Source organism: Schistocerca cancellata, chromosome 1 (assembly GCF_023864275.1).
Source record: "Schistocerca cancellata isolate TAMUIC-IGC-003103 chromosome 1, iqSchCanc2.1, whole genome shotgun sequence".
Lineage (NCBI taxonomy): Eukaryota > Metazoa > Arthropoda > Insecta > Orthoptera > Acrididae > Schistocerca > Schistocerca cancellata.
The window spans coordinates 6,666,786-6,683,233 of NC_064626.1; positions in this window are offsets into that span (position 1 = coordinate 6,666,786).

A 16,448-nucleotide genomic window follows, 5' to 3' on the forward strand; every position below is an offset into this window, starting at 1 on the left:
GACAGGATCTCCTATTGGGAGTCGAGTATCTCATGTAAGGTGCACTATTCCTTCTTTATTGCATCCGTCGATCGCTCACAGTGACGAATTAACACAGAAATTGCGTCGCTATGAAATACAATAGGTTTTATGACTTCTCTTTCTAAATCGAGGGGCGTTTCTATGGCCTCGACACGATCTGCTATTGGGAGGCGAGTATCTCATGTCGGATGCACTACTCCTTCGTTATTGCATCCGCCGATCCCTCACAATGACGAATTAACACAGAAATTGCGTCGCCATGAAATACTATAGGTTCTTTGCCTTCTCTTTCTAAAACGAGGAGCGTTTCTATGGCAACGACAGGATCTCCTGTTGGGGGGCGAGTATCTCATGTCGGATGCACTATTCCTTCTTTATTCCATCCGTCAATCTCTCACAATGAAGAATTAACACAGAAATGACGTCGCTATGAAATACTGTAGGTTCTATGACTTCTCTTTCTAAATCGAGGAGCGTTTCTATGGCAACGACAGGATCACCTATTGGGAGGCGAGAATCTCATGTCGGATGCATAATTCCTTCTCTATTGCATTCGTCGATCCCTATCAATGACGAATTAACACGGAAATTGCATCGCTATGAAATACTATAGGTTCTATGACTTCCCTATATAAATCGAGGAACGATCCTATGGCAACGATTGGATCTCCTATTACGAGGCGAGTATCGCAAGTCGGATGCACTATTCCTTCTTTATAGCATCCGTCGATCCCTCACAATGACGAATTAACACGGAAATTGCGTCGCTATGAAATACTATAGGTTCTATGACTTCTCTTTCTAAAACGAGGAGCGTTTCTATGGCAACGAAAGGATCTGCTATTGGGAGGCGAGTATCTCATGTCGGATGCACTATTAAATCTCAATTGCATCCGTCGATCCCTCACAATGAGGAATTAACACAGAAATTGCATCGCTATGAAATACTATAGGTTGTACGCCTACTCTTTCTAAATCGAGGAACGATCCTATGGCAACGACATGATCTCCTATTGGGAGGCGGGTATCTCATGTCGGATGCACTATTCCTTCTTTATTGCATCCGTCGATCCCTCACAATGATGAACTAACACAGAAATTGCGTCGCTATGAAATACTATAGGTTCTATGACTTCTGTTTCTAAATCGAGGAGCGTTTCTATGGCAACGACAGGATCTCCTATTGGGAGACGAGTATCTCATGTCGGACGCACTATTCCTTCTTTATTGCATCCGTTGATCCCTCACAATGATGAATTAACATAGAAATTGCGTCGCTATGGAATACATTAGGTTCTATGACTTCTCTTTGTAAATTGAGGAGCGTTTCTATGGCAACGACAGGATCTCCTATTGGGAGGCGAGTATCTCATGTCGGATGCACTATTCCTTCTTTATTGCATCCGTCGGTCCCTTACAATGGCGAATTAACACAGAAATTGCGTCGCTATGAAATACTATAGGTTCTATGACTTCTCTTTCTAAATCGTGGAACGATCCTATGGCAACGACAGGATCTCCTATTGGGAGGTGAGTATCTCATGTCGGAAGCACTATTCTTTCTCTATTGCATTCGTCGATCCCTCACAATGACGAAGTAACACAGAAATTGCGTCGCTATGAAATACTATAGGTTGTATGACTTCTCTTTCTAAATCGAGGAGCGTATCTATGGCAACGACAGGATCTCCTATTGGGAGGCGAGTATCTCATGTCGGATGCACTATTCCTTCTTTATTGCATCCGTCAATCTCTCACAATGAAGAATTAACACAGAAATTACGTCGCTATGAAATACTATAGGTAGTATGACTTCTCTTTCTAAATCGAGGAACGATCCTATGGCAACGACAGGATCTCCTATTGGTTGGCGAGTATCTCATGTTGGATGCACTATTCCTTCTTTATTGCATTCGTCGATCCCTCACAATGACGAATTAACACGGAAATTGCATCGCTATGAAATACTATAGGTTCTATGACTTCTCTATCTAAATCGAGGAACGATCCTATGGCAACGATTGGATCTCCTATTACGAGGCGAGTATCGCAAGTCGGATGCACTATTCCTTCTTTATAGCATCCGTCGATCCCTCACAATGACGAATTAACACGGGAATTGCGTCGCTATGAAATACTATAGGTTCTATGACTTCTCTTTCTAAATCGAGGAGCGCTTCTATGGCAACGACAGGATCTGCTATTGGGAGGCGAGTGTCTCATGTCGGATGCACTATTAAATCTTTATTGCATCTGTCGATCCCTCACAATGAGGAATTAACACAGAAATTGCATCGCTATGAAATACTATAGGTTGTATGCCTACTCTTTCTAAATCGAGGAACGATCCTATGGCAACGACAGGATCTCCTATTGGGAGGCGGGTATCTCATGTCGGATGCACTATTCCTTCTTTCTTGCATCCGTCGATCCCTCACAATGACGCATTAACACAGAAATTGCGTCGCTATAAAATACTATAGGTTCTACGACTTCTCTTTCTAAATCGAGGAGCGTTTCTATGGCAACGACAGTATGTCCTATTGGGAGGCAAGTATCTCATGTCGGATGCACTATTCCATCTATATTGCATCCGTCGATCCCTCACAATGACAAATTAACACTGAAATTGGGTCGCTATGAAATACTATGGTTTCTATGACTTCTCTTTCTAAATCGAGGAATCGTCTCTATGGCAACGACAGGATCTCCTTTTGGGAGGCGAGTATCTCATGTCGGATGAACTATTAGTTCTTTATTGCATCCGTCGATCCCTCACAATGACGAATTAACACAGAAATTGCGTCGCTATGAGATACTATAGGGTCTATGAATTCTCTTTCTAAGTCGAGGAGCGTTTCTATGGCAACGACAGGATCTCCAATTGGGAGTCGAGTATCTCATGTCGGATGCACTATTCCTTCTTTATTGCATCCGTCGATCGCTCACAATGACGAATTAACACAGAAATTGCGTCGCTATGAAATACAATAGGTTTTATGACTTCTCTTTCTAAATCGAGGGGCGTTTCTATGGCCTCGACAGGATCTGCTATTGGGAGGCGAGTATCTCATGTCGGATGCACTACTCCTTCGTTATTGCATCCGCCGATCCCTCACAATGACGAATTAACACAGAAATTGCGTCGCCATGAAATACTATAGGTTCTTTGCCTTCTCTTTCTAAATCGAGGAGCGTTTCTATGGCAACGACAGGATCTCCTGTAGGGGGGCGAGTATCTCATGTCGGATGCACTATTCCTTCTTTACTGCATCCGTCGATCCCTCACAATGACGAATTAACACAGAAATTGCGTCGCTATGAAATACTATAATTTCTATAATCTCTCTCTCTAAATCGAGGAGAATTTCTATGGCAACGACAGGATCTCCTATTGGGAGGCGAGTATCTCATGTCGGATGCACTATTTCTTCTTTATTGCATCCGTCGATCCCTCACAATGACGAATTAACACAGAAATGGCGTCGCTATGAAATACTATAGGTTCTATGACTTCTCTTTCTAAATCGAGGAGCGTTTCTATGGCATCGACATGATCTCCTATTGGGAGGCGAGTATCTCATGTCGGATGCACTATTCCTTCTTTATTGCATCCGTCGATCCGTCACAATGATGAACTAACACAGAAATTGCGTCGCTATGAAATACTATAGGTTCTATGACTTCTCTTTCTAAATCGAGGAGCGTTTCTATGGCAACGACAGGATCTCTTATTGGGAGGCGAGTATCTCATGTCGGATGCACTATTCCTTCTCTATTGCATCCGTCGATCCCTCACAATGACGAATTAACACAGAAATTGCGTCGCTATGAAATACTATAGGTTCTATGCCTGCTCTTTCTAAATCGAGGAACGATCCTATGGCAACGACAGGATCTCCTATTGGGCGGCGAGTATCTCATGTCGGAAGCACTATTCCTTCTTTATTGCATCCGTCGATCCCTCACAATGACGAATTAACACAGAAATTGGGTCGCTATGAAATACTATAAGTTCTATGACTTCTCTTTCTAAATCGAGGAGCGTTTCTATGGCAACGACAGGATCTCCTATTGGGAGGCGAGTATCTCATATTGGATGCACTATTCCTTCTTTATTGCATCCGTCGATCCCTCACAATGACGAATTAACACAGAAATTGCGTCGCTATGAAATGCTATAGGTTCTATGACTTGTCTTTCTAAATCGAGGAGCGTTTCTATGGCAACGACAGGATCTCCTATTGGGAGGCGAGTATCTCATGTCGGATGCACTATTCCTTCTTTATTGCATCCGTCGATCCCTCACAATGACGAATTAACACAGAAATTGCGTCGCTATGAAATACTATAGGTTCTACGACTTCTCTTTCTAAATTGAGGAGCGTTTCTATGGCAACGACAGGATCTGCTATTGGGAGGCGAGTTTCTCATTTCGGATGCACTATTCCTTCTTTATTGCATCCGTCGATCTCTCACAATGACAAATTAACACAGAAATTGCGTCGCTAAGAGATACTATAGGTTCTATGACATCTCTTCCTAAATCGGGGAGCGTTTCTATGGCAACGACAGGATCTCCTATTGGGAGGCGAGTATCTCATGTCGGATGCACTATTCCTTCTTTATTGCATCCGTCGATCCCTCACAATGACGAATTAACACAGAAATTGCGTCGCTATGAAATACTATAAATTCTATGCCTTCTCTTTCTAAATCGGGGAACGATCCTATGGCAACGACAGCATCTCCTATTGGGAGGCGAGTATCTCATGTCGGATGCACTCTTCCTTCTTTATTGCATCCGTCGATCCCTCACAATGACGAATTAACACAGAAATTGCGTCGCTATGGAATACATTAGGTTCTATGACTTCTCTTCCTAAATTGAGGAGCGTTTCTATGGCAACGACAGGATCTCCTATTGGGAGGCGAGTATCTCTTGTCGGATGCACTATTCCTTCTTTATTGCATCCGTCGGTCCCTTACAATGGCGAATTAATACAGAAATTGCGTCGCTATGAAATACTATAGGTTCTATGACTTCTCTTTCTAAATCGTGGAACGATCCTATGGCAACGACAGGATCTCCTATTGGGAGGCGAGTATCTCATGTCGGAAGCACTATTCTTTCTCTATTGCATCCGTCGATCCCTCACAATGACGAAGTAACACAGAAATTGTGTCGCTATGAAATACTAAAGGTTGTATGACTTCTCTTTCTAAATCGAGGAGCGTATCTATGGCAACGACAGGATCTCCTATTGGGAGGCGAGTATCTCATGTCGGATGCACTATTCTTTCTCTATTGCATCCGTCGATCCCTCACAATGACGAAGTAACACAGAAATTGCGTCGCTATGAAATACTAAAGGTTGTATGACTTCTCTTTCTAAATCGAGGAGCGTATCTATGGCAACGACAGGTTCTCCTATTGGGAGGCGAGTATCTCATGTCGGATGCACTATTTCTTCTTTATTGCAATCGTCGATCCCTATCAATGACGAATTAACACGGAAATTGCATCGCTATGAAATACTATAGGTTCTATGACTTCTCTATCTAAATCGAGGAACGATCCTATGGCAACGATTGGATCTCCTATTACGAGGCGAGTATCGCAAGTCGGATGCACTATTCCTTCTTTATAGCATCCGTCGATCCCTCACAATGACGAATTAACACGGAAATTGCGTCGCTATGAAATACTATAGGTTCTATGACTTCTCTTTCTAAATCGAGGAGCGCTTCTATGGCAACGACAGGATCTGCTATTGGGAGGCGAGTGTCTCATGTCGGATGCACTATTAAATCTTTATTGCATCTGTCGATCCCTCACAATGAGGAATTAACACAGAAATTGCATCGCTATGAAATACTATAGGTTGTATGCCTACTCTTTCTAAATCGAGGAACGATCCTATGGCAACGACAGGATCTCCTATTGGGAGGCGGGTATCTCATGTCGGATGCACTATTCCTTCTTTCTTGCATCCGTCGATCCCTCACAATGACGAATTAACACAGAAATTGCGTCGCCATGAAATACTATAGGTTCTTTGCCTTCTCTTTCTAAATCGAGGAGCGTTTCTATGGCAACGACAGGATCTCCTGTTGGGGGGCGAGTATCTCATGTCGGATGCACTATTCCTTCTTTACTGCATCCGTCGATCCCTCACAATGACGAATTAACACAGAAATTGCGTCGCTATGAAATACTATAAGTTCTATAATCTCTCTCTCTAAATCGAGGAGCATTTCTATGGCAACGACAGGATCTCCTATTGGGAGGCGAGTATCTCATGTCGGATGCACTATTTCTTCTTTATTGCATCCGTCGATCCCTCACAATGACGAATTAACACAGAAATGGCGTCGCTATGAAATACTATAGGTTCTATGACTTCTCTTTCTAAATCGAGGAGCGTTTCTATGGCAACGACAGGATCTCCTATTGGGAGGCGAGTATCTCATGTCGGATGCACTATTCCTTCTTTATTGCATCCGTCGATCCGTCACAATGATGAACTAACACAGAAATTGCGTCGCTATGAAATACTATAGGTTCTATGACTTCTCTTTCTAAATCGAGGAGCGTTTCTATGGCAACGACAGGATCTCCTATTGGGAGGCGAGTATCTCATGTCGGATGCACTATTCCTTCTCTATTGCATCCGTCGATCCCTCACAATGACGAATTAACACAGAAATTGCGTCGCTATGAAATACTATAGGTTCTATGCCTTCTCTTTCTAAATCGAGGAACGATCCTATGGCAACGACAGGATCTCCTATTGGGTGGCGAGTATCTCATGTCGGAAGCACTATTCCTTCTCTATTGCATCCGTCGATCCCTCACAATGACGAATTAACACAGAAATTTGGTCGCTATGAAATACTATAAGTTCTATGACTTCTCTTTCTAAATCGAGGAGCGTTTCTATGGCAACGACAGGATCTCCTATTGGGAGGCGAGTATCTCATATTGGATGCACTATTCCTTCTTTATTGCATCCGTCGATCCCTCACAATGACGAATTAACACAGAAATTGCGTCGCTATGAAATGCTATAGGTTCTATGACTTGTCTTTCTAAATCGAGTAGCGTTTCTATGGCAACGACAGGATCTCCTATTGGGAGGCGAGTATCTCATGTCGGATGCACTATTCCTTCTTTATTGCATCCGTCGATCCCTCACAATGACGAATTAACACAGAAATTGCGTCGCTATGAAATACTATAGGTTCTACGACTTCTCTTTCTAAATTGAGGAGCGTTTCTATGGCAACGACAGGATCTGCTATTGGGAGGCGAGTTTCTCATGTCGGATGCACTATTCCTTCTTTATTGCATCCGTCGATCTCTCACAATGACAAATTAACACAGAAATTGCGTCGCTAAGAGATACTATAGGTTCTATGACATCTCTTCCTAAATCGGGGAGCGTTTCTATGGCAACGACATGATCTCCTATTGGGAGGCGAGTATCTCATGTCGGATGCACTATTCCTTCTTTATTGCATCCGTCGATCCCTCACAATGACGAATTAACACAGAAATTGCGTCGCTATGAAATACTATAAATTCTATGCCTTCTCTTTCTAAATCGGGGAACGATCCTATGGCAACGACAGCATCTCCTATTGGGAGGCGAGTATCTCATGTCGGATGCACTCTTCCTTCTTTATTGCATCCGTCGATCCCTCACAATGACGAATTAACACAGAAATTGCGTCGCTATGGAATACATTAGGTTCTATGACTTCTCTTTCTAAATTGAGGAGCGTTTCTATGGCAACGACAGGATCTCCTATTGGGAGGCGAGTATCTCTTGTCGGATGCACTATTCCTTCTTTATTGCATCCGTCGGTCCCTTACAATGGCGAATTAATACAGAAATTGCGTCGCTATGAAATACTATAGGTTCTATGACTTCTCTTTCTAAATCGTGGAACGATCCTATGGCAACGACAGGATCTCCTATTGGGAGGCGAGTATCTCATGTCGGAAGCACTATTCTTTCTCTATTGCATCCGTCGATCCCTCACAATGACGAAGTAACACAGAAATTGCGTCGCTATGAAATACTAAAGGTTGTATGACTTCTCTTTCTAAATCGAGGAGCGTATCTATGGCAACGACAGGATCTCCTATTGGGAGGCGAGTATCTCATGTCGGATGCACTATTCTTTCTCTATTGCATCCGTCGATCCCTCATAATGACGAAGTAACACAGAAATTGCGTCGCTATGAAATACTAAAGGTTGTATGACTTCTCTTTCTAAATCGAGGAGCGTATCTATGGCAACGACAGGATCTCCTATTGGGAGGCGAGTATCTCATGTCGGATGCACTATTTCTTCTTTATTGCATTCGTCGATCCCTATCAATGACGAATTAACACGGAATTGCATCGCTATGAAATACTATAGGTTCTATGACTTCTCTATATAAATCGAGGAACGATCCTATGGCAACGATTGGATCTCCTATTACGAGGCGAGTATCGCAAGTCGGATGCACTATTCCTTCTTTATAGCATCCGTCGATCCCTCACAATGACGAATTAACACGGAAATTCCGTCGCTATGAAATACTATAGGTTCTATGACTTCTCTTTCTAAATCGAGGAGCGTTTCTATGGCAACGACAGGATCTCCTATTGGGAGGCGAGTATCTCATGTCGGATGCACTATTAAATCTTTATTGCATCCGTCGATCCCTCACAATGAGGAATTAACACAGAAATTGCATCGCTATGACATACTATAGGTTGTATGCCTACTCTTTGTAAATCGAGGAACGATCCTATGGCAACGACAGGATCTCCTATTGGGAGGCGGGTATCTCATGTCGGATGCACTATTCCTTCTTTATTGCATCCGTTGCTCATTCACAATGACGAATTATCACAGAAATTACGTCGCTATGAAATACTATAGGTTTTATGACTTCTCTTTCTAAATCGAGGAGCGTTTCTATGGCAACGACAGGATCTCCTATTGGGAGGCGAGTATCTCATATTGGATGCACTATTCCTTCTTTATTGCATCCGTCGATCCCTCACAATGACGAATTAACACAGAAATTGCGTCGCTATGAAATGCTATAGGTTCTATGACTTGTCTTTCTAAATCGAGTAGCGTTTCTATGGCAACGACAGGATCTCCTATTGGGAGGCGAGTATCTCATGTCGGATGCACTATTCCTTCTTTATTGCATCCGTCGATCCCTCACAATGACGAATTAACACAGAAATTGCGTCGCTATGAAATACTATAGGTTCTACGACTTCTCTTTCTAAATTGAGGAGCGTTTCTATGGCAACGACAGGATCTGCTATTGGGAGGCGAGTTTCTCATGTCGGATGCACTATTCCTTCTTTATTGCATCCGTCGATCTCTCACAATGACAAATTAACACAGAAATTGCGTCGCTAAGAGATACTATAGGTTCTATGACATCTCTTCCTAAATCGGGGAGCGTTTCTATGGCAACGACATGATCTCCTATTGGGAGGCGAGTATCTCATGTCGGATGCACTATTCCTTCTTTATTGCATCCGTCGATCCCTCACAATGACGAATTAACACAGAAATTGCGTCGCTATGAAATACTATAAATTCTATGCCTTCTCTTTCTAAATCGGGGAACGATCCTATGGCAACGACAGCATCTCCTATTGGGAGGCGAGTATCTCATGTCGGATGCACTCTTCCTTCTTTATTGCATCCGTCGATCCCTCACAATGACGAATTAACACAGAAATTGCGTCGCTATGGAATACATTAGGTTCTATGACTTCTCTTTCTAAATTGAGGAGCGTTTCTATGGCAACGACAGGATCTCCTATTGGGAGGCGAGTATCTCTTGTCGGATGCACTATTCCTTCTTTATTGCATCCGTCGGTCCCTTACAATGGCGAATTAATACAGAAATTGCGTCGCTATGAAATACTATAGGTTCTATGACTTCTCTTTCTAAATCGTGGAACGATCCTATGGCAACGACAGGATCTCCTATTGGGAGGCGAGTATCTCATGTCGGAAGCACTATTCTTTCTCTATTGCATCCGTCGATCCCTCACAATGACGAAGTAACACAGAAATTGCGTCGCTATGAAATACTAAAGGTTGTATGACTTCTCTTTCTAAATCGAGGAGCGTATCTATGGCAACGACAGGATCTCCTATTGGGAGGCGAGTATCTCATGTCGGATGCACTATTCTTTCTCTATTGCATCCGTCGATCCCTCACAATGACGAAGTAACACAGAAATTGCGTCGCTATGAAATACTAAAGGTTGTATGACTTCTCTTTCTAAATCGAGGAGCGTATCTATGGCAACGACAGGATCTCCTATTGGGAGGCGAGTATCTCATGTCGGATGCACTATTTCTTCTTTATTGCATTCGTCGATCCCTATCAATGACGAATTAACACGGAAATTGCATCGCTATGAAATACTATAGGTTCTATGACTTCTCTATATAAATCGAGGAACGATCCTATGGCAACGATTGGATCTCCTATTACGAGGCGAGTATCGCAAGTCGGATGCACTATTCCTTCTTTATAGCATCCGTCGATCCCTCACAATGACGAATTAACACGGAAATTCCGTCGCTATGAAATACTATAGGTTCTATGACTTCTCTTTCTAAATCGAGGAGCGTTTCTATGGCAACGACAGGATCTCCTATTGGGAGGCGAGTATCTCATGTCGGATGCACTATTAAATCTTTATTGCATCCGTCGATCCCTCACAATGAGGAATTAACACAGAAATTGCATCGCTATTACATACTATAGATTGTATGCCTACTCTTTGTAAATCGAGGAACGATCCTATGGCAACGACAGGATCTCCTATTGGGAGGCGGGTATCTCATGTCGGATGCACTATTCCTTCTTTATTGCATCCGTTGCTCATTCACAATGACGAATTATCACAGAAATTACGTCGCTATGAAATACTATAGGTTTTATGACTTCTCTTTCTAAATCGAGGAGCGTTTCTATGGCAACGACAGGATCTCCTATTGGGAGGCGAGTATCTCATGTCGGATGCACTATTCCTTCTTTATTGCATCCGTCGATCCCTCACAATGAAGAATTAACACAGAAATTGCGTCGCTATGAAATACTATAGGTTGTATGCCTTCTCTTTCTAAATCGAGGAACGATCCTATGGCAACGACAGGATCTCCTATTGGGAGGCGGGTATCTCATGTCGGATGCACTATTCCTTCTTTATTGCATCCGTTACTCATTCAGAATGACGAATTAACACAGAAATTACGTCGCTATGAAATTCTATAGGTTTTATGACTTCACTTTCTAAATCGAGGAATCGTCTCTATGGCAACGAAAGGATCTCCTTTTGGGAGGCGAGTATCTCATGTCGGATGAACTATTAGTTCTTTATTGGATCCGTCGATCCCTCACAATGACGAATTATCACAGAAATTACGTCGCTATGAAATACTATAGGTTTTATGACTTCTCTTTCTAAATCGAGGAGCGTTTCTATGGCAACGACAGGATCTCCTATTGGGAGGCGAGTATCTGATGTCGGATGCACTATTCCTTCTTTATTGCATCCGTCGATCCCTCACAATGACGAATTAACACAGAAATTGCGTCGCTATGAAATACTATAGGTTGTATGCCTTCTCTTTCTAAATCGAGGAACGATCCTATGGCAACGACAGGATCACCTATTGGGAGGCGAGTATCTCATGTCGGATGCACTATTTCTTCTTTATTGCATTCGTCGATCCCTATCAATGACGAATTAACACGGAAATTGCATCGCTATGAAATACTATAGGTTCTATGACTTCCCTATATAAATCGAGGAACGATCCTATGGCAACGATTGGATCTCCTATTACGAGGCGAGTATCGCAAGTCGGATGCACTATTCCCTCTTTATACCATCCGTCGATCCCTCACAATGACGAATTAACACGGAAATTGCGTCGCTATGAAATACTATAGGTTCTATGCCTTCTCTTTCTAAATCGAGGAGCGTTACTATGGCAACGAAAGGAACTGCTATTGGGAGGCGAGTATCTCATGTCGGATGCACTATTAAATCTTTATTGCATCCGTCGATCCCTCACAATGAGGAATTAACACAGAAATTGCATCGCTATGAAATACTATAGGTTGTATGCTTACTCTTTCTAAATCGAGGAACGATCCTATGGCAACGACAGGATCTCCTATTGGGAGGCGGGTATCTCATGTCGGATGCACTATTCCTTCTTTATTGCATCCGTTGATCCCTCACAATGACGAATTAACACAGATATTGCGTCGCTATGAAATACTATATGTTGTATGCCTTCTCTTTCTAAATCGAGGAGCGTTTCTATGGCAACGACAGGATCTGCTATTGGGAAGCGAGTATCTCATGTCGGATGCACTATTAAATCTTTATTGCATCCGTCGATCCCTCACAATGAGGAATTAACACAGAAATTGCATCGCTATGAAATACTATAGGTTGTATGCCTACTCTTTCTAAATCGAGGAACGATCCTATGGCAACGACAAGATCTCCTATTGGGAGGCGGGTATCTCATGTCGGATGCACTATTCCTTCTTTATTGCATCCGTTGCTCATTCACAATGACGAGTTATCACAGAAATTACGTCGCTATGAAATACTATAGGTTTTATGACTTCTCTTTCTAAATCGAGGAGCGTTTCTATGGCAACGACAGGATCTCCTATTGGGAGGCGAGTATCTCATGTCGGATGCACTATTCCTTCTTTATTGCATCCGTCGATCCCTCACAATGACGAATTAACACAGAAATTGCGTCGCTATGAAATACTATAGGTTGTATGCCTTCTCTTTCTAAATCGAGGAACGATCCTATGGCAAGGACAGGATCTCCTATTGGGAGGCGGGTATCTCATGTCGGATGCACTATTCCTTCTTTATTGCATCCGTTGCTCATTCACAATGACGAATTAACACAGAAATTACGTCGCTATGAAATTCTATAGGTTTTATGACTTCTCTTTCTAAATCGAGGCATCGTCTCTATGGCAACGACAGGATCTCCTTTTGGGAGGCGAGTATCTCATGTCGTATGAACTATTAGTTCTTTATTGGATCCGTCAATCCCCCACAATGACGAATTAACACAGAAATTGGGTCGCTATGAGATACTATAGGGTCTATGACTTCTCTTTCTAAATCGAGGAGCGTTTCTATGGCAACGACAGGATCTCCTATTGGGAGGCGAGTATCTCATGTCGGATGCACTATTCTTTCTCTATTGCATTCGTCGATCCCTCACAATGACGAAGTAACACAGAAATTGCGTCGCTATAAAATACTATAGGTTGTATGCCTTCTCTTTCTAAATCGAGGAGCGTATCTATGGCAACGACAGGATCTCCTATTGGGAGGCGAGTATCTCATGTCAGATGCACTATTCCTTCTTTATTGCATCCGTCAATCTCTCACAATGAAGAATTAACACAGAAATTACTTCGCTATGAAATACTATAGGTTCTATGACTTCTCTATATAAATCGAGGAACGATCCTATGGCAACGATTGGATCTCCTATTACGAGGCGAGTATCGCAAGTCGGATGTACTATTCCTTCTTTATATCATCCGTCGATCCCTCACAATGACGAATTAAAACGGAAATTGCGTCGCTATGAAATACTATGGGTTCTATGCCTTCTCTTTCTAAATCGAGGAACGATCCTATGGCAACGACAGGATCTCCTATTGGTTGGCGAGTATCTCATGTTGGACGCACTATTCCTTCTTTATTGCATCCGTCGATCCCTCACAATGACGAATTAACACAGAAATTGCGTCGCTATGAAATACTATAGGTTCTATGCCTTCTCTTTCTAAATCGATGAGCGTTACTATGGCAACGACAGGATCTCCTATTGGGAGGCGAGTATCTCATGTCGGATGCACTATTCCTTCTTTATTGCATCCGTCGATCCCTCACAATGACGCATTAACACAGAAATTGCGTCGCTATGAAATACTATAGGTTCTACGACTTATCTTTCTAAATCGAGGAGCGTTACTGTGGCAACGACAGGATCTCCAATTGGGAGGCGAGTATCTCATGTCGGATGCACTATTCCTTCTTTATTGCATCCGTCGATCCCTCACAATGACGAATTAACACGGAAATTGCGTCGCTATGAAATACTATAGGTTCTATGACTTCTCTTTCTAAATCGAGGAGCGTTTCTATGGCAACGACAGGATCTGCTATTGGGAGGCGAGTATCTCATGTCGGATGCACTATTAAATCTTTATTGCATCCGTCGATCCCTCACAATGAGGAATTAACACAGAAATTGCATCGCTAGGAAATACTATAGGTTGTATGCGTACTCTTTCTAAATCGAGGAACGATCCTATGGCAACGACAGGATCTCCTATTGGGAGGCGGGTATCTCATGTCGGATGCACTATTCCTTCTTTATTGCATCCGTTGCTCATTCACAATGACGAATTAACACAGAAATTACGTCGCTATGAAATACTATAGGTTTTATGACTTCTCTTTCTAAATCGAGGAGCGTTTCTATGGCAACGACAGGATCTCCTATTGGGAGGCGAGTATCTCAAGTCGGATGCACTATTCCTTCTTTATTGCATCCGTCGATCCCTCACAATGACGAATTAACACAGAAATTGCGTCGCTATGAAATACTATAGGTTGCATGCCTTCTCTTTCTAAATCGAGGAACGATCCTATGGCAACGACAGGATCTCCTATTGGTTGGCGAGTATCTCATGTTGGACGCACTATTCCTTCTTTATTGCATCCGTCGATCCCTCACAATGACGAATTAACACAGAAATTGCTTCGCTATGAAATACTATAGGTTCTATGCCTTCTCTTTCTAAATCGAGGAGCGTTACTATGGCAACGACAGGATCTCCTATTGGGAGGCGAGTATCTCATGTCGGATGCACTATTCCTTCTTTATTGCATCCGTCGATCCCTCACAATGACGCATTAACACAGAAATTGCGTCGCTATGAAATACTATAGGTTCTACGACTTCTCTTTCTAAATCGAGGAGCGTTACTGTGGCAACGACAGGATCTCCTATTGGGAGGCGAGTATCTCATGTCGGATGCACTATTCCTTCTTTATTGCATCCGTCGATCCCTCACAATGACGAATTAACACGGAAATTGCGTCGCTATGAAATACTATAGGTTCTATGACTTCTCTTTCTAAATCGAGGAGCGTTTCTATGGCAACGACAGGATCTCCTATTGGGAGGCGAGTATCTGATGTCGGATGCACTATTCCTTCTTTATTGCATCCGTCGATCCCTCACAATGACGAATTAACACAGAAATTGCGTCGCTATGAAATACTATAGGTTGTATGCCTTCTCTTTCTAAATCGAGGAACGATCCTATGGCAACGACAGGATCACCTATTGGGAGGCGAGTATCTCATGTCGGATGCACTATTTCTTCTTTATTGCATTCGTCGATCCCTATCAATGACGAATTAACACGGAAATTGCATCGCTATGAATTACTATAGGTTCTATGACTTCCCTATATAAATCGAGGAACGATCCTATGGCAACGATTGGATCTCCTATTACGAGGCGAGTATCGCAAGTCGGATGCACTATTCCCTCTTTATACCATCCGTCGATCCCTCACAATGACGAATTAACACGGAAATTGCGTCGCTATGAAATACTATAGGTTCTATGCCTTCTCTTTCTAAATCGAGGAGCGTTACTATGGCAACGAAAGGATCTGCTATTGGGAGGCGAGTATCTCATGTCGGATGCACTATTAAATCTTTATTGCATCCGTCGATCCCTCACAATGAGGAATTAACACAGAAATTGCATCGCTATGAAATACTATAGGTTGTATGCTTACTCTTTCTAAATCGAGGAACGATCCTATGGCAACGACAGGATCTCCTATTGGGAGGCGGGTATCTCATGTCGGATGCACTATTCCTTCTTTATTGCATCCGTTGATCCCTCACAATGACGAATTAACACAGATATTGCGTCGCTATGAAATACTATATGTTGTATGCCTTCTCTTTCTAAGTCGAGGAGCGTTTCTATGGCAACGACAGGATCTCCTATTGGGAGGCGAGTATCTCATTTCGGATGCACTATTCCTTCTTTATAGCATCCGTCGATCCCTCACAATGACGAATTAACACGGAAATTCCGTCGCTATGAAATACTATAGGTTCTATGACTTCTCTTTCTAAATCGAGGAGCGTTTCTATGGCAACGACAGGATCTGCTATTGGGAAGCGAGTATCTCATGTCGGATGCACTATTAAATCTTTATTGCATCCGTCGATCCCTCACAATGAGGAATTAACACAGAAATTGCGTCGCTATGAAATACTATAGGT